Source organism: Salvia miltiorrhiza, chromosome 2 (genome assembly GCF_028751815.1).
Source record: "Salvia miltiorrhiza cultivar Shanhuang (shh) chromosome 2, IMPLAD_Smil_shh, whole genome shotgun sequence".
In the NCBI taxonomy this organism is placed as follows: Eukaryota; Viridiplantae; Streptophyta; class Magnoliopsida; order Lamiales; family Lamiaceae; genus Salvia; species Salvia miltiorrhiza.
The window spans coordinates 47788507-47803812 of NC_080388.1; the positions used below are offsets into that span (position 1 = coordinate 47788507).

Genomic DNA, 15306 nt, shown 5'->3' on the forward strand with positions numbered 1-15306 from the left:
AAGTTAGTATATAGTGATGAATAAGATATATATAATATTGAATAATAGTATATTTAAAAATTAATAAATTTTTGCTATCTCCAAAATTCAAACCCAAATAAAAAAAATTCCCTCCAGATAAATATCAGTCATAGCATATATTAAATCAACAGCTACAAATCAATCTAAGATCTCACCATGAGGGTTCTCATTGGAATCATTCCATATATATGTATATATATATATATTGTCACACCCCAATTCTTGAAGGAATAAACTATAATCGAGGTGCGACTAAAATCATAGAAATAAACAAGGGAAGAACCTTGTGAAATTCAGATAATAGGATAAAAAGGTTGGGCGACGCCCTTTGAATGAAGAAAGATAGAAATCAAGTGATACTAATCAATCAACAACATTCTAAACTTCAGGATCACAAGTTTGGTTTCATGCTTCTGATAACCAACGTTAAATAACATAGAGCTAGAAGTTGAGAGTCTACGCTCGATAAGAAACATAATTCAGAATTTAACATAAAGGTCTTAAGTTAGAGAAACATAAGACAAATAAGAGCTAGTGCAACAGCGGAAGACAAAATACGGAGTTGAACCCTAGCCTCAGCTCTGCCCCGTCAGCACCGACCAATCAACCTGAAAACATTTGAAAGTAATTTTGGGCTAAGTACTAATGTACTTAGTGGGCTAGCATTTTTATAAACATTTCATAATCATAAGAGCAGTTTATCCAATTATACTTGACATGACTTAGAAGGTTTTAAATTGAAATAACTTCTAAGCATGTTAAAACATTTTATTATATTGCGCGCAATTGTCACACTCCCTTTCCGTTACTCGCTGTGATCCCGGACCTTTTAGCCACCGACGGATCCATTACTCCTGCTTTACTTGAACTGAGGGCGTAACCCAGCCAAGTTCCCATTTGGGACCCAATGCTCCGGAACACATCCCGTCGAGCACCCTTATAACGCCTCATACATGATTAGTGCCCGAATGGAGATCAACCCACCGAGTCAGCTAATAGGTGTACACAATTCTCAAATAACGTGTTAGGTCAAGAGAGAACCTCGATCGATTAACTTATGCGAGCCTTAAACAGAGCAGAGTGCACAAAATATTTTATCGGATAAACAGTTTTCATTTCATTGAAATATTTAAGCTCAATAGCTAAATCATACATTTGGAAAATAAGCCCACCTGTCTAGGCAAAGCCTGTCGTTTAACCTTATCTCTGAATCGGAATAGCAGTGCTAATCCTCCTGTTGCTCAAAGCCTACAAGAAATCTATTCTCAATAGGTCTCCTTGAATCTAATCTTAAGTCACGGTGAAGTGCTTAATATTCTATGATTCACTTAGCCAGGTTTTCAAAATTTAATGAATAAATAATGAAAACAATTCTCTTGAGTTAAGAACACCAACAATATTCTTACTCATCTTTCTTTAATAATTGGAATTATAATTAAAACCAATTAAATCATAAATACTCTTATTGCAAAATATAATGCAATTTCATGTCATGCTTAACATATAATAAGTAATTACTTATAATATGCACATAATAATAATTTAATATTATTATGAAAACTAGTCTTTGAAAATAATTAATTAAACTAATTAATAGCTCAATTAATTAAAATAGGGCAGCCCAATTAAATTAATTGAAGGCAGTCCAAAGTCCTTAAATAAAAATAAGGGCCCAACACCTTTATTTAAAACAATGGCCCAACTGAAGTTTTAAAACCAAGGAAAATCGGCCCAATAGACTCGGCCCAATTCGCAAGCCCACCCTCAAGCCCAAACCTAGCCCAAAACTTCTCCCTCTCCTTCTACCTAAGCTGCGCCCCCATCAGACGCACACACGCAAACACCAACGCATATCTCACTCTCTCTTTCCCTCTCTCTCAGCCATCAGTCCCGCCGCCGCGGCTTCGTCTCCGGCGAAGGGCCACCGGCCTCATCTCCCTCTGACCTAGCCACCCGTCGATCTCCCTCTGTTCTCTCTCCTCCTTGGCGACGACGAAAATGCCGCCGCCTCCCTCGGCCTCTCGCTCGGCGACAGCAACCCATAGCTGCCGCCGTCCTGACCTCAACGCAAATCAGCCCGGACCAGACCACCTCTCTCTCTCCAGCCGTGGCCGGGCAGCAGCGGCACCGCCGCCGTGCCCTGCCTCCCTCCGCTGAACCCACAGCCGCCCATCTCTCTCCACCCCCCTCACTCTCCGGCCGACAGCAGTAGATGGAGCAGACTGCCGCCGCCGTTCTCCCCCTCTCACAGACAGCGTGCCAGCAGCAGGGGAGCCACCGCCGCCGACCACAGTCGTCTCTCCTCGACAACGGTGAAGACCACCGCCGCCGCCTGAACTCCCTCAAAAAGAACTTCCGGCGACAGCAGCCATGGTTGTCGCCGTCGACTACACAACCTCAGTTTTCCCGACTCAAGCGCTCCAAACACTCAGATTCGACAGCAACAAATAAAGTTCAAGACTTCTTTCTTTTCTTTGAAAACAGAAATCCATGTACAAATGAATAGATCGTGCATAACGAAATGAAATCTGTACAAATAGATTTTGTTCGAAAACCTTGGTTCAATTCACATGAGTATGAGTGATGTATATACGTATATGTGTACATGAATGTTGGTGTTCTTTTGTCTGTTGCTCATTACAGAATTGATAAGGGTGATGAATTGAAATTCATGATGCTAACCGTGAATAAGAAAAAAATGGGTAGAGGTTAGCGGCCTGACCTGCTGTTGAATGAATCGAGCTATGTTGCTGCTCACTTGAATTCTTGCTGTGGAGAAAAGAAGTATGAAAATTCTGGATATTGAGAATGCCAACTGAAATTGGCTTGAACGTGCTTAAAGCAAGGGAATTTTGACAGCCTGCCCTTAGGCATGGCTGGAAAGTGAAATTTGGGGCTGCACTATAGTCTTGAGTTGGCAGAGGAACATGGCTTAAAGTTGGAGCTAGTAGCATAGTGTAGGGTGGCTGATGGGATTGCCTTCGAAAGCATGATTAAAAGTTGAGTTGGAGGTACACATAGAGTGGCTGGTAGGGTCTAGAGTATGGTGAAATGAGGTTATTGATTAGACAAATAAAATCCCTCAGGATAAAATTGTCGAAACTGTAATAATTCTTCAGAGTTTGCTAATTAAAAGCTCGTGAAAATACTTGAATGCTAAATTAAATAAATATGCAATGCATATAAATTTAATAACTAAATTTACAAATGCTTTTATAAATCATTTTTGTTGGAATTAAAATAAATTCATTTTCTTTTATCCGGCGTGAATCATCTTAAATCTAAGTTCAAAATTATTCTAAACTTAGCTCGAGGAAACGGGGTATTACATATATATATATATATATATATATATATATATAGGGAAAAGATCAAATGAGAATGAACAAATGTAGTGAGAATGGAGTGAAGCCAGACTTTCGGTACAGGGGGATTCAATTTTTTTTACCCGATAAAATTAATAGTTTAAAAAAGTAAAAATAAAATAAAATAATAACCATTAAGAATGTCATTTAAGTTACATAACAAGTCAAAAAAAATAAAATAAACATAACATTTCTTTCCTATTGTCCATGTTCTAGAACCTGTTTATAATAACTTCATTACTACAATAACATTTATAGATATATTTTGAGAGAGAACTTATAATTGGCAGAAAAATAGAACTTAATTCTGTGTAAACACTGAAAAATAAAAATAAAGAATATAGTACTAGAAAAAACTCATAATATACATATGTAAAAATTATTATTTGGCTGAAATCACGAATGGGTAGGTTAACAAATATAAGACCAATTCTGTTAAGTTCTAATTATATTTTATTTTAGTATTTAAGAGTATTATACATATAATTGAAGACAAATATACATATGTATATCGACATATATGCATAGCATTGCATACAAATATGCATAATATTATACTACCCGTCAAATGCCTCTCGTCGCTGCTCATCGCCCTATTTATAAATATAATTTAGCACAAATATGCAAATATATAGATACATAGCGCTAGGGTTGGGTTCCGGTGGATCCCTATGCTTATAATAGATCCGTAGATCCAAATCTAGACCACACATTTATGACATGTGGCGCATCAAGATGGTGACACGTGGCAAGGCATTTCAAGGCAAAATCTGGAGAGGGGTAAAATTGGAATGAAATTTTCGAAATTAAAAAAAAAATAGATTTTCTCAAAATAGGTATATTTTAGATGCATAAAGTTTCATACGAGAATGCATGAACTTTCATATAAAAATGCATAAAGTTTCATATAAAAATGCATAAGATTTCACCCCACCCCAACCCCACCCCCCACACCCCTGAACCCCACCCCACCCCAGAACCCCACCCCCACCCACCCCCACCCACCCCCCACCCCCCACCCCCCAATTTTTTTTTTTAAAAAAAACTGATTTTCTGACCACTGACCCACCCCTACCCCCCACCCCCCCACCAAAATTTTTTTTATTTATTTTTTTATTTTCTCAAAAATTGATTTTCTAACCCCCCCCCCACCCCCACCCCACCCCCCAAATTTTTTTTTTTGAAAATCAGTTTTTAAAAAAAGAAAAAAAAAATTTGGGGGGGGGTGGGGGGTGGGGGTGGGCCAGCAATCAGAAAATCAGTTTTTGAAAAAAAAAATTGGGGGTGGGGGGGGGTGGGGTGGGGGGTGGGGGGGTGGGGGTGGGGCAGGGGTGGGGTGGCGAAACTACCAGATTTATTAAAATGAAATGCATTTTTTGTATAATTTAATGCATTTTTATGTGAAAACTTTATGCATTTTTGTTTGATTTTATATGCATGTGAAACATGCCTATTTTTGGGGGGTGGTAATGGGGAGGGTTGGGGGTGGTGTGGGCTGGATTGGGGGGGGTGGTATGGGGTGGGGTGGTGAAAATACCAAAACTGGAAAAATTAAATGCATTTTTCTGTTCAAAGTTATGCATTTCATGTGAAAACTTTATGCATCTTTGTGTGAAACTATATGCATCTAAAATATATCTATTTTGAGAAAATCTAAAAAAATATATATATTTTTTTTAATTATTAAATCCGAAAATTACATTCCAATTTTACCCCTCCAGATTTTGCCTTGGAATGCTTGGAAGCTCCTTGCCACGTGTCATCATCTTGATGCGCCACATGTCATAAATGTGTGGTCAAGATTTGGATCTAGGGATCTATTATAAGCATTGAGATTTATATGATCCCATTCCCATAGCGCTATATGCGAACCATTAGGTGGGTGTTTAGGTTATAATTTTACACACGCACTCAAATATATATTTAAGATAAAAGTTTATTTTGTATGATTGTATCTGTAGTTATTCAAATTAAGATTTCCCCTTGAAAATTAAGATAACATTTATTTATTAGAGATTATATATATATATATATATATATATATATATATATGGAGAAGTTCAAATAAGAACCACTAATAAAATAAGAACGGAGAACCATTTTAAGTCATTCGATCATCAAGATCTACGGTGGATGTATCATCTTGGTGGATGGATGCAGGTGCTGGGTTCGAATCCTGAAGGGAGCAAAAAAATTATTTTTTTCGGATGCATTAAATTTAATAACGGATGCATTAATTTGTATAGCAGATGCAGTAATTTTATTGGTTCTTATGTTCTCACGATAATTGTGGTTCTCACTATAACCGCACCCTATATATATATATATATATATATATATATATATATTGTTTTAATTTGTAACTTTTACGCACCTAACATTTGGAATGAGATTCAGTATATCATACTTTATATTCCACTTTGTGCCTCACTTTCAATTTTATTTATTTATTTATATATTTTTTCTTCAATTTCAACTTTGTATGCTTTATGTCACAACCCAAATCCATTTGTTTCCTTTACTATTTTTATTTGAATTATTTAATTATCTGCTACGAAGATTTTGAAAAATAAAGGAATATTTGATAAATCAAATTTGTGTTAGTATAGTCGTATCCCTAATTAAAATAATAATAATGCGATGGGTCCAGGACATTAAAGTTAAGGTATGCCACAATGCGATTTCATGTTACATGTTACAGTTAAGGTTGCAACCTATTCGCCAGGGGCTTGCTCAATGGGTCCAGGACAATAAAATTCTTGGTATGCCACCGTGCGAATTTCAGTTATCAGTATTACAGTGCAGTACGTATGTGTTGACCATTTTATTAACGTGGACAATGATTGCATGTTCCCACACTGACTATATTATATATGCTCATCCCATATTAATCATTTTCAGGTATTTTAACATCGGAGGCGCGTGGAAGGTCGAGTAGTGCAATAAATTATTTTAGAAAAAATGATATTTTTATTTGTAATGTATTTTATAAAACTATTTATTTCATGATTTTCACATCAAATATTTGTTTTATATTCATGATTTTTCACATGAATATTCAGATAAATTTTAGATAGTTTTGGGTGTCACACTTTAGTTTAAATCTGTTATTATTAACTAGGTTTTATTCCAATGATTATTTTTATCATTTAATTTCACTTTTATTAGCTTAATAGGTTGATAAATTCAAAGTTATACTCCCTCCGTCCACGAAATGAGTACCCATATTTCCTTTTTCGTCCGTCCACGAAATGAGTACTCATTTCCCTTTTTGGCAAGTGTACCCCACACATTTCTTTAATTAATACACTCAAAAAGTGGGACCCTTAAACTAATTCACACTACACTCCATACATTTCTTAAAACCCGTGCCGTCCACAAATGGGTACTCATTTTGTGGACGAAGGGAGTACTAATTTATAGTATTATAATAAATTTTATTTTTATAAAAAATATTTTGAAAATAATACTCCCTCATTCCATTCTAATAGGCTCATTTATTTTGGACGCGAAGATTAAGAAACTTACTTTTTAGGAAGAAAGTGAGCCTATTCTAATAGGACGTTTTAAAAAGAAAAACGAGACTATTAGAATGAGACAGGATGGACATAAAGCCAAATACATTTAGCTATTTGTTGGCTTCTTATCCAAGGTGGCCATGGCACACCCTCGCCCTCCCAAGTCCCACCTATCAAAAGCCAAATACATATATCCACCCAAAAGGAGAGAAAGAAGTTAAGAAAAAGAGTGAGAATTAGTAGAAAAATGAGGAATATAGTATTATCTTTCATTACGTAAGAGCTCGCGTAAGCGTAATTACTCAAAATTAAGTTTATGGGAATTGACCTAAGATAATCGGATTAGTTATCAGTTAATAGGAAGTCGATCGACTAACCGATGGCGATGGGCTTTATAAGTACGTGAGCCACCTTCAAAATTGATTGCTAGGATAAGCCATTAATTTCTCTAGTTAATTATCAAATACGTATCTCATTCTTATGCTGGGTCCCCACGACTAGAATTCAAATATTTTATGCATTGAATCCCATGAAAGTTTTCAAGCCCACACTCTTAATTAGCTTTTAAAAAACATAACATAAGAATAAAGAATTCATAGAAATTAAGCTTGGGGCAGTATTATATAATTGCTCAGCAGGCAAGATATAAATAGTTAAAAAGTATAAAATGCATAATCTAACCAATAAATAATTTTCAAATGTACGGAAATACAAGACTTGTGGATCTCCTCCACTTATCCATTTTGTTATTCGATTTGGCTCCGCCTCTCTTCCTAAAACGGGAAGCCACTGATGAAACCATTAAATCAAGCATCCTCCTCTTCACCGACCGCCTCTTTGCCGGAAAAACACTCCCTTTCTTCTTCTTCTTGCCGTCAGCTGCCATGGCCCGCGTTTGATGGTTTTGCTTTTTTCGAGTGTTACTTGACTCAGGGTCTGGTATTTTATAGGGAAGAAACTTAGAATGAAAGGTTTCTAGAAAAGGTTGAATGACACGTGTCCTTCGATACAATCCAGTACGTCACACATCGTACCATACCACTCACTGTCTGAATCTTAGTATATACAGCTGGACTCATTAAACTAAAAAATCACTCAACTAATAGTCTAAGGTTTTTTTGGTTCAATGGATTCAATTAATTTATGGTAGATGTCCGTATTCGGAGTTCGCTCACAAGACTCGCAACTCTTTCAGAAGAACTGGTAATAGGCTAAAGTTTATACCTAAAAATAGTGTGCGTCCCCTACTTAAATCTAAAATTAGATTTTGTTGAGAAAAATGTCCATCTTCTACTACCTCCGTCCCATTTTAAGTATTTTTTTATTGTCTTATTTGAAATGTCACGTTTCTTTTTATGAAAAAAATAGTCTAAAAAATGAGTATTTTTGGAGTCCACGTCACCTTTTTAATTCTACATTGCACCACTTAATAATCTAATTAACATCTTTCTAAATAATTGTGTAAAAAAAAAAACACTTATAAATGAGGAAGTAATGTCGAATTGAAAGAGTTATCAATTAGCTAAGATCGTCCATTAAGAGTCAGTTCTATATTTGGATGCTCAATTGAAAGAGCTATTAGTTAGTTAAGATTATCAGTTAAGAATTAGTTGAAGTTAATTGAGACTCAATTGAAAGTAAAATTTTAACTCAATCTTGGTGGTTGAATTCTAAAAAGTGTTGTCGTATGTGGGAATCGATCAATATGGTTTTGACAAAGTTTGAAGTTGAAAAGTTCACTGAAAAAAATGGCATATCTCTTTGAAAATTAAGATGAAAGCTCTTCTAATTCAATAGGGTCTACACGGTGCGTCGATGGAAAAGAAATTGGAAGTATGTCAAAGGACAAAAAGACGACAATACTGGATAAAGCACATAATGTGATCATCTCATGCCTTGAAGATAAAGTCTTGAGAGAGGTAGCAAGAGAAAAGACTGGCTACAATTTGATTTAAACTTAATAGCTTTTATTTGACAAAATATCTTGCTAACCGTCTTTGTTTGGAACAAAGGTTATATTCGTACAAGATTACTGATGATGAGAGGAACATCTTGGATCAACTATTAATTTATTTATATATAGGGTATGGTTCTAGTGAAAATCACAATTTTCGTAAGAATTTTGAGAACTATTAAAACTACCGCATCTGTTGTAAAAATTAATGTATCTGCAAAATTTATTGCACTAAAAAAAAAAAATTCACTTCCTTCAGGATTCAAACTCAAGTGCTGCATTCATCCACCAAGATGATGCATCCATCATAGATCTTGATGATTGAAGGACTACAAATGATTTTTCGTTCTTATTTTATTTAGTGGTTCTTACTTAAACCTCTCTCTCTAAGGGGTCGAATATGATTCATATTTTTTTTATTCTAAAAGATGTTTTTATTTTAGCCCACCCTTGATATTAATATGTTAAAAAAGCAAAGTTAAAAATATCAATTTACATGTAATTAACTTGACGTAACAACTTTTCTCTCTCAAAAAAATAAGGGTTAAGTATCAAATAAGCCCCTAACGTGAAAGCCCTTATTACATCCAACACCCTATGGCAAGGGGTGTGTCAACTAAGCCCCTGAAGTACCTAATTTTCTCCAATTAAACCCTTTGCCCTAACGGATAGTTAACTCCATCAGTTTTTTTTTTCTTTCTAATTCTCTCCCCTCTTTTGTTTTGTGTCTCCGCCGCCACCAGTCTCCAGATCTCGGCCTCCCTCTCATGATTCCACCGCCGACTCCTCTCTGTTCTCTCCTCTCACTCACCTCTCTCAGATCACCGGCACCTAAATAGTGGCTACCACCGCATCTCTCCAATTTCCGGCAACCATAGTGGGCACCATGGCCGCCGCTCGTGGTTCAAGCCCCGCCGCTGCCTGTAAGCCCTAACCCCAAAACCAAGCGCTGCCATCTGTCTCTCTTCCTCTCTCCTTGGGTCCGACCGACAGCAGCGAGGATCGCCGTTGACCGACTCATCTCTCTCCCTGGCTCTGACTGGCAGCAGCACTTAGCCCACCGACGGTCGCTCTTGCTCTACTCCAGTAAGCAACAACAGACAGCCACCACCGCCATCCGCCGACTCCAAAATCTGCACTATCTCTATCTAGTTTAATAAAATCCGGGTTGTTCAACATAAGGAGGTGCACCAAACCAGACAACAAGTTTTCTAAAATCCAGGGGATGCTGATCCAGGGGATTTTCTAAAATCCAGACAAGAAGACTCCCAGGGGATGCTGATCTCTCCCAAGAACAACAAGTTTTCGATGCAGCAGATTCTCCTCATCCTGAAAGTTCCGGAATCCAAAATGAACAAGTTGATGTTGTTCTAGAGACCAATAATTTGGAAGAAGGTTTGTCAATTTGGGCTTTTGGGAAAGAAATTGGGCTCCATAGTCATTTAGAAGATGATGAAATGGCAAAAACTCTGCAGGGGAACCACGACACTAAGAGGGTCGAGGAGACGAAGACTCGTGATCAATGAAAGTTCTATCCTTCAACATTACAGGCCTGGGGAGTAAAGTCAAGAAGAGAGAGGTTCGAGAATTGACCCAGAAAGAAGACATTGACATTTGTTTCATTCAAGAAACAAAAATGGAAACTTTTAGGGATCAAGATCAGAAAGCGATTTGGGCTAAGGAGTTCGGAGGAAGAGCAACCCGAGAAGCTGAAGGTAGATCAGGGGGGATCCTTACAATGTGGAACCCCAAGAAATTTGTTGTCTCGAGTCAGTGGGACATTTCTGGGGCGGTGATTGTGAATGGTAGATGGACTACAGATACAGGTAATTTTGATTGATGTTTCATTAATGTTTATGCATCGCAAAATTTGGTAGAAAAGGAAGAACTTTGGGACAAAATCGGTTTGGTGGCTGAACAGAACAATGAGGCTTGTATATGTATAGGAGGAGATTTCAACTCGATTAGAACAAGCACTGAGAGAGCGGGAGCAGGCAGTCAATTCTCAAATAGAGACTCTCAAAGTTTTGATAACTTCATCAAAAGCTGTGATTTGTTCGAAGTCCGTATGCAGGGAAGAAGTTACACGTGGTATCAGCCCCAGGGGAAATGTAAATCCAAATTGGATAGGTTCTTGGTTAATGAGAAATGGATCAAGACTTGGCCTTTTTCGAAAGCAAGAGGTTTACAGAGGTCAGTTTCGGACCACTGCCCTATCGTGATGGACACAAAATCAGTCGATTGGGGCCCGAAGCCCTTTAGGTTTATTAATGCTTGGACCGACCACCAGGACTTTGAAAGAGTGGTGACTGAATCGTGGCAAAAAGGAGGCATTTCAGGTTGGAAATGCTTTGTTTTTAAGGAAAAACTTAAGAGGCTTAAGAAGGACCTCAAGAGTTGGAACAAAGTTTCTTTTGGTTTTATTGATAATAATATTGCAAGTTTAAAGGCTGCCATCGAGGAGTGGGATTATAAAGATGATTCAATGGGGCTCGATGACGGAGAAGTTTGTCAACGAAATGAAGCGACAGCCAACCTCCTTATTCAATTGAAGAATCAGGACAACTTGCTCTCGCAAAAGGCCAGGGACCGATGGTTGATTGACGGTGATGTGAACAACAACTATTTCCACAGAGTTATCAACGGAAGGAGAGCTAAGAACTTGATCTCGGGTCTCCTGGTTAACGACTCATGGATCGAATAGACAAGCGAAGTTAAAAAAGTAATCCGCTCCCACTTCGAAAACCAATTCTGCCAGAAAAGGGGCCCCAAACCGAGTCTCCCAGCGGACTTTGTGCACAAAAGAATTTCAAACGAGGAAAGGAAGAGATTGGAGCAACCTTTTTCTGAAGAAGAGGTTAAGGAGGCGGTTTGGAATTGCGAAGGAGGGAAAAGTCCCGGGCCGGACGGTTTCAACTTCCTCTTCATGAGGAAGTGTTGGGCAATCATCAAGGGGGATCTTTTGGAGGTTTTGACTGAATTTCACAAGAACGGAAAGCTTGCTAGAGGATGTAATCCTTCTTTTATCACCTTGATTCCAAAAAAGGAGACAACCTCGACTCTTAAGGATTTTCGCCCAATTTCTCTCATAAATTGTCTCTACAAGGTTATTGCTAAGGTGTTAGCCACAAGACTGAAACAGGTGATGCCAGGTATCATCTCGGACTACCAAAGTGCGTTTGTTGAGGGAAGATACATTCTCGATGGGGTTATCGTTGTGAATGAGATCATTGAGGAAGCAAAAAAGAAAAGAAAAGGAATGATGTTGTTTAAGGTGGACTTTGAGAAAGCTTACGATACAGTTGATTGGGAGTTTGTGGATTTGATGCTTCAAAGAATGAATTTCAGTGATAGATGGAGACGATGGATTAGAGGATGTCTCTCATCGGCTTCCCCTAATGTGCTGGTAAACGGTAGCCCGTCGGGGGAGTTCATGCTCGAGAGAGGCCTCCGACAAGGAGACCCTTTATCGCCTTTTCTGTTTCTTATTGTGGCCGAGGGGATTAATTTGCTTGTCGAAAGAGCCATCAACAAAGGCTTTCTTGAACCAATGATCCTCGGGAATGGAAGTTTGGCTGTCTCTCATTTACAGTACGCCGATGATACTTTGTTTGTGGCTCCTGGTAAGATAGAGAATGCTAGGGCGCTCAAGAACATCCTCAAATTGTTCGAAGCTCTCTCGGGTTTAAAGGTTAATTTTGATAAGAGCAGTATTTTCGGCATTGGTCTTCATAGTCCAGTTAAGGACCAACTGGCTGCAATCCTCAAGTGTCAAGAAGGAAAACTCCCAACAAAATATTTAGGAATCATGATCGGGGCGCGGTTGTCAAGGGCGGATGATTGGATTTATGTTGTTGAAAAGATCAAAAGGAAAATTGCAAGATGGAACAATCGCAAGATGTCGCTGGCGGGAAGGATTACGCTGCTTCGATCGGTCTTCTTCTCCATTCCGATTTTTCAACTCTCCTTCTCAATTTTACCAAAAAAAGTTCTGGCGGAAATTCGGAGTTTGATGAGTAATTTTCTTTGGAACGGAGAAGGAACAGGAGTGAAAAAGATCCACTGGGTCAGTTGGGCAGATATTTGTAAAGATTTGAATGAAGGGGGTCTCGGAATTAAGGATATTGAGAGCTTCAATAAAGCTCTTATGGCAAAGTGGATTTGGAGATTTCTCACAAAACGAAACTTGTTATGGGTTAGAGTGGTGAGAGCTTGTAGGGGCGAGATGGCGTGGGATGAGGACGGGTTCTGGTTTGGGAGGAATAGGGAAACATTTTTGGGGTGGTGGAAGAAAGTGGTAGTTCTTAGTCAGGGAGAGAAAGGACGATGGTTACGGCAAAATTTGGGATTGAGAATCGGGGAGGGAGATTACTTCCTGTTTTGGCACCACCTTTGGGCAGGGAATATGAGATTGAGAGATAAGTTTCCGAGAATTTTTCGCCTTAACACTTGTCAGGGGGGTACGTTAAATTCGATGGGGGAGTGGGAAGAGGGAGTTTGGAAATGGCGGCTGGAGTGGTCACGTGAACTGAGAGAGCGAGAGGTTGAGTAGGTGGCTGAGCTTTACTCCTTCATCAACTCTTTTTCTTTGAATGCAAGGCAAAGTGACGGATGGACATGGAAAGGATCTAAAGATGGCAAATTCTCGGTCAAATCGGCCTATAAAGCTTGTAGAGAGGAGGGGCAAGCCCGACAGAATCCTATGGATCAAGAGGTTTTTCAAAGAATTTGGGAAGCTCCGGTTCCGTATAAGATGAAGACTTTGGCGTGGAGAGTTATCAAAGGGAGAGTGGCAACTTGCGACAAACTTCAAAGAAGGCAGGTGCAACTTTCTCCCACAGACTCTCAATGTTTTTTCTGCCAAGACAAAAGTGAGGAGCTGAACCACCTCTTCTTTACCTGCCATCTGACGAAGGCAATTTGGAATGAGATCCTCTCTTGGCTTGGGCTCTCTTCAGTTTTGCAGCAAAAGGCGAAAGAACACTTCAACGCATTCACTAATCTTGGTCAAAAATCATCTCAAAAATTTCTCTCAAGTGTTTGGATAGCTACAGTGTGGAGCATCTGGAAAGTTAGGAATGAAGGAGTTTTCAGCGGAGCCAAGTGGAATAAAGGAAAGCAAGTTGCCGAGATTAAGTCACGACTGTGGAGTTGGAAGCAAGTTTATAAGACAGAGGCTCCTCCCATTGATTTTAAAGCTTGGATGCAATTCGTTCCTCTTTTTTGTCCCTGACTCTTGCTCTTGTCTGGTTTTCGGTAGCTTTGGAGTGGGCTTTGTGCCTTGGTTTCGACTTGGGCATATGTGGTTTTTGCTTCGTGGGTACCACTGGTGCCTCGCTGTTCTCTTGTCTTAATAAAATTATCTTTTTCCTGATAAAAAAAAAAGGAGGTGCACCAAACGTTCACCTATCATCTTTGGTCCATTTGGTTTGCTCGAAATATTCTCTTATTCCACGGGAAGGTGGAACGTGACTCTGGTCTGGGTGTTTCGTACTCGAGACGAGCAGATCCGTATTTCTTGCGATGCAGCGGTGGAACGTGACTCTGGTTTGGGTGTTGGGGCGTTCATCTCTGAAGGTTTTGTTGGAAGTATCTGCTGTCGTTTTAGTTTTATTCAGGGGGCTTTCTCGGCTATGGAGGATGAAGCATTGGCGATTCTGGAAGGTCTCCGGTCGGAGAGAGGAACTGGGCGAGTTGCCTGTTCAGTCTATGTCTTCCGACAAGTTGCCTTCTGTTATTTTTCCCTCAAATTAAAAAAATTAAAAAGTTAACGGTGTTAACTCTCCGTTAAGTCGGAGGGCTTAATTGTCCGAAATTACGTAGTTTAGGGGCTTAGTTGACACACCCCTTGCCATAGGGTGCTGGATATAATAAGGGCTTCCACGTTAGGGGTTTATTTGATACTTAACCCAAAAAATAAAAATAAAAATAACTTGCACCCTAATAACTAAGAGCGTGCGTATATTATAGAGAGTCAAGGTGGGCTCTTAAATGTGGTCCCCACTGTTTAAGAGCTCACTCTTCACTATGGGAGAGCCAACATCCCAACTCTAAAATTTTTGATTTTTTTTTTTAATTCAAAATATGGGACGTGATATACACGTGCCCATCACTTTTTCGCTCTGCACCGGATGCGTGGGAGAGGGGAGCTGCGGAATTTGGGGGGGGGGGTGCGTGTGGGCCTGGTGCGCACCCCCAATAGAGGGTGCCTAACACAGAAATAAATGCAATGACAATCTTAGAACTAGCAATGGAAGGATAACGAAAAGGCAGAAATCAAAGTTCATTTCCAAAATCTTCAAAAAAAAAAAAAAAAAAAAGAAGGAAAAAGTTGATTTCCAAGTTGCAAGTTGCAAGTGAATCTTTCGGAACATATTTTGTCGTCCACGTGCGATTGATTCACACCAGTTTTCATTACTTCAGAAAATTCATAGAGATTTTGATTCCT

The 15306-nt window shown here is 38.9% G+C and overlaps 1 long non-coding RNA gene across 1 annotated transcript; it reads right to left on the reverse strand.

Annotated features, from left to right (window-relative positions):
* Window positions 1-366: 366 nt before the first annotated feature.
* LOC131011801 (uncharacterized) lies at window positions 367-1305 on the reverse strand. The gene is made up of 2 exons (XR_009097115.1): window positions 1194-1305; window positions 367-629 (listed from the first exon to the last, which is right to left on the reverse strand). It is a non-coding gene; the product is annotated as an uncharacterized LOC131011801 (long non-coding RNA).
* Between the last annotated feature and the right edge of the window lie 14001 nt (window positions 1306-15306).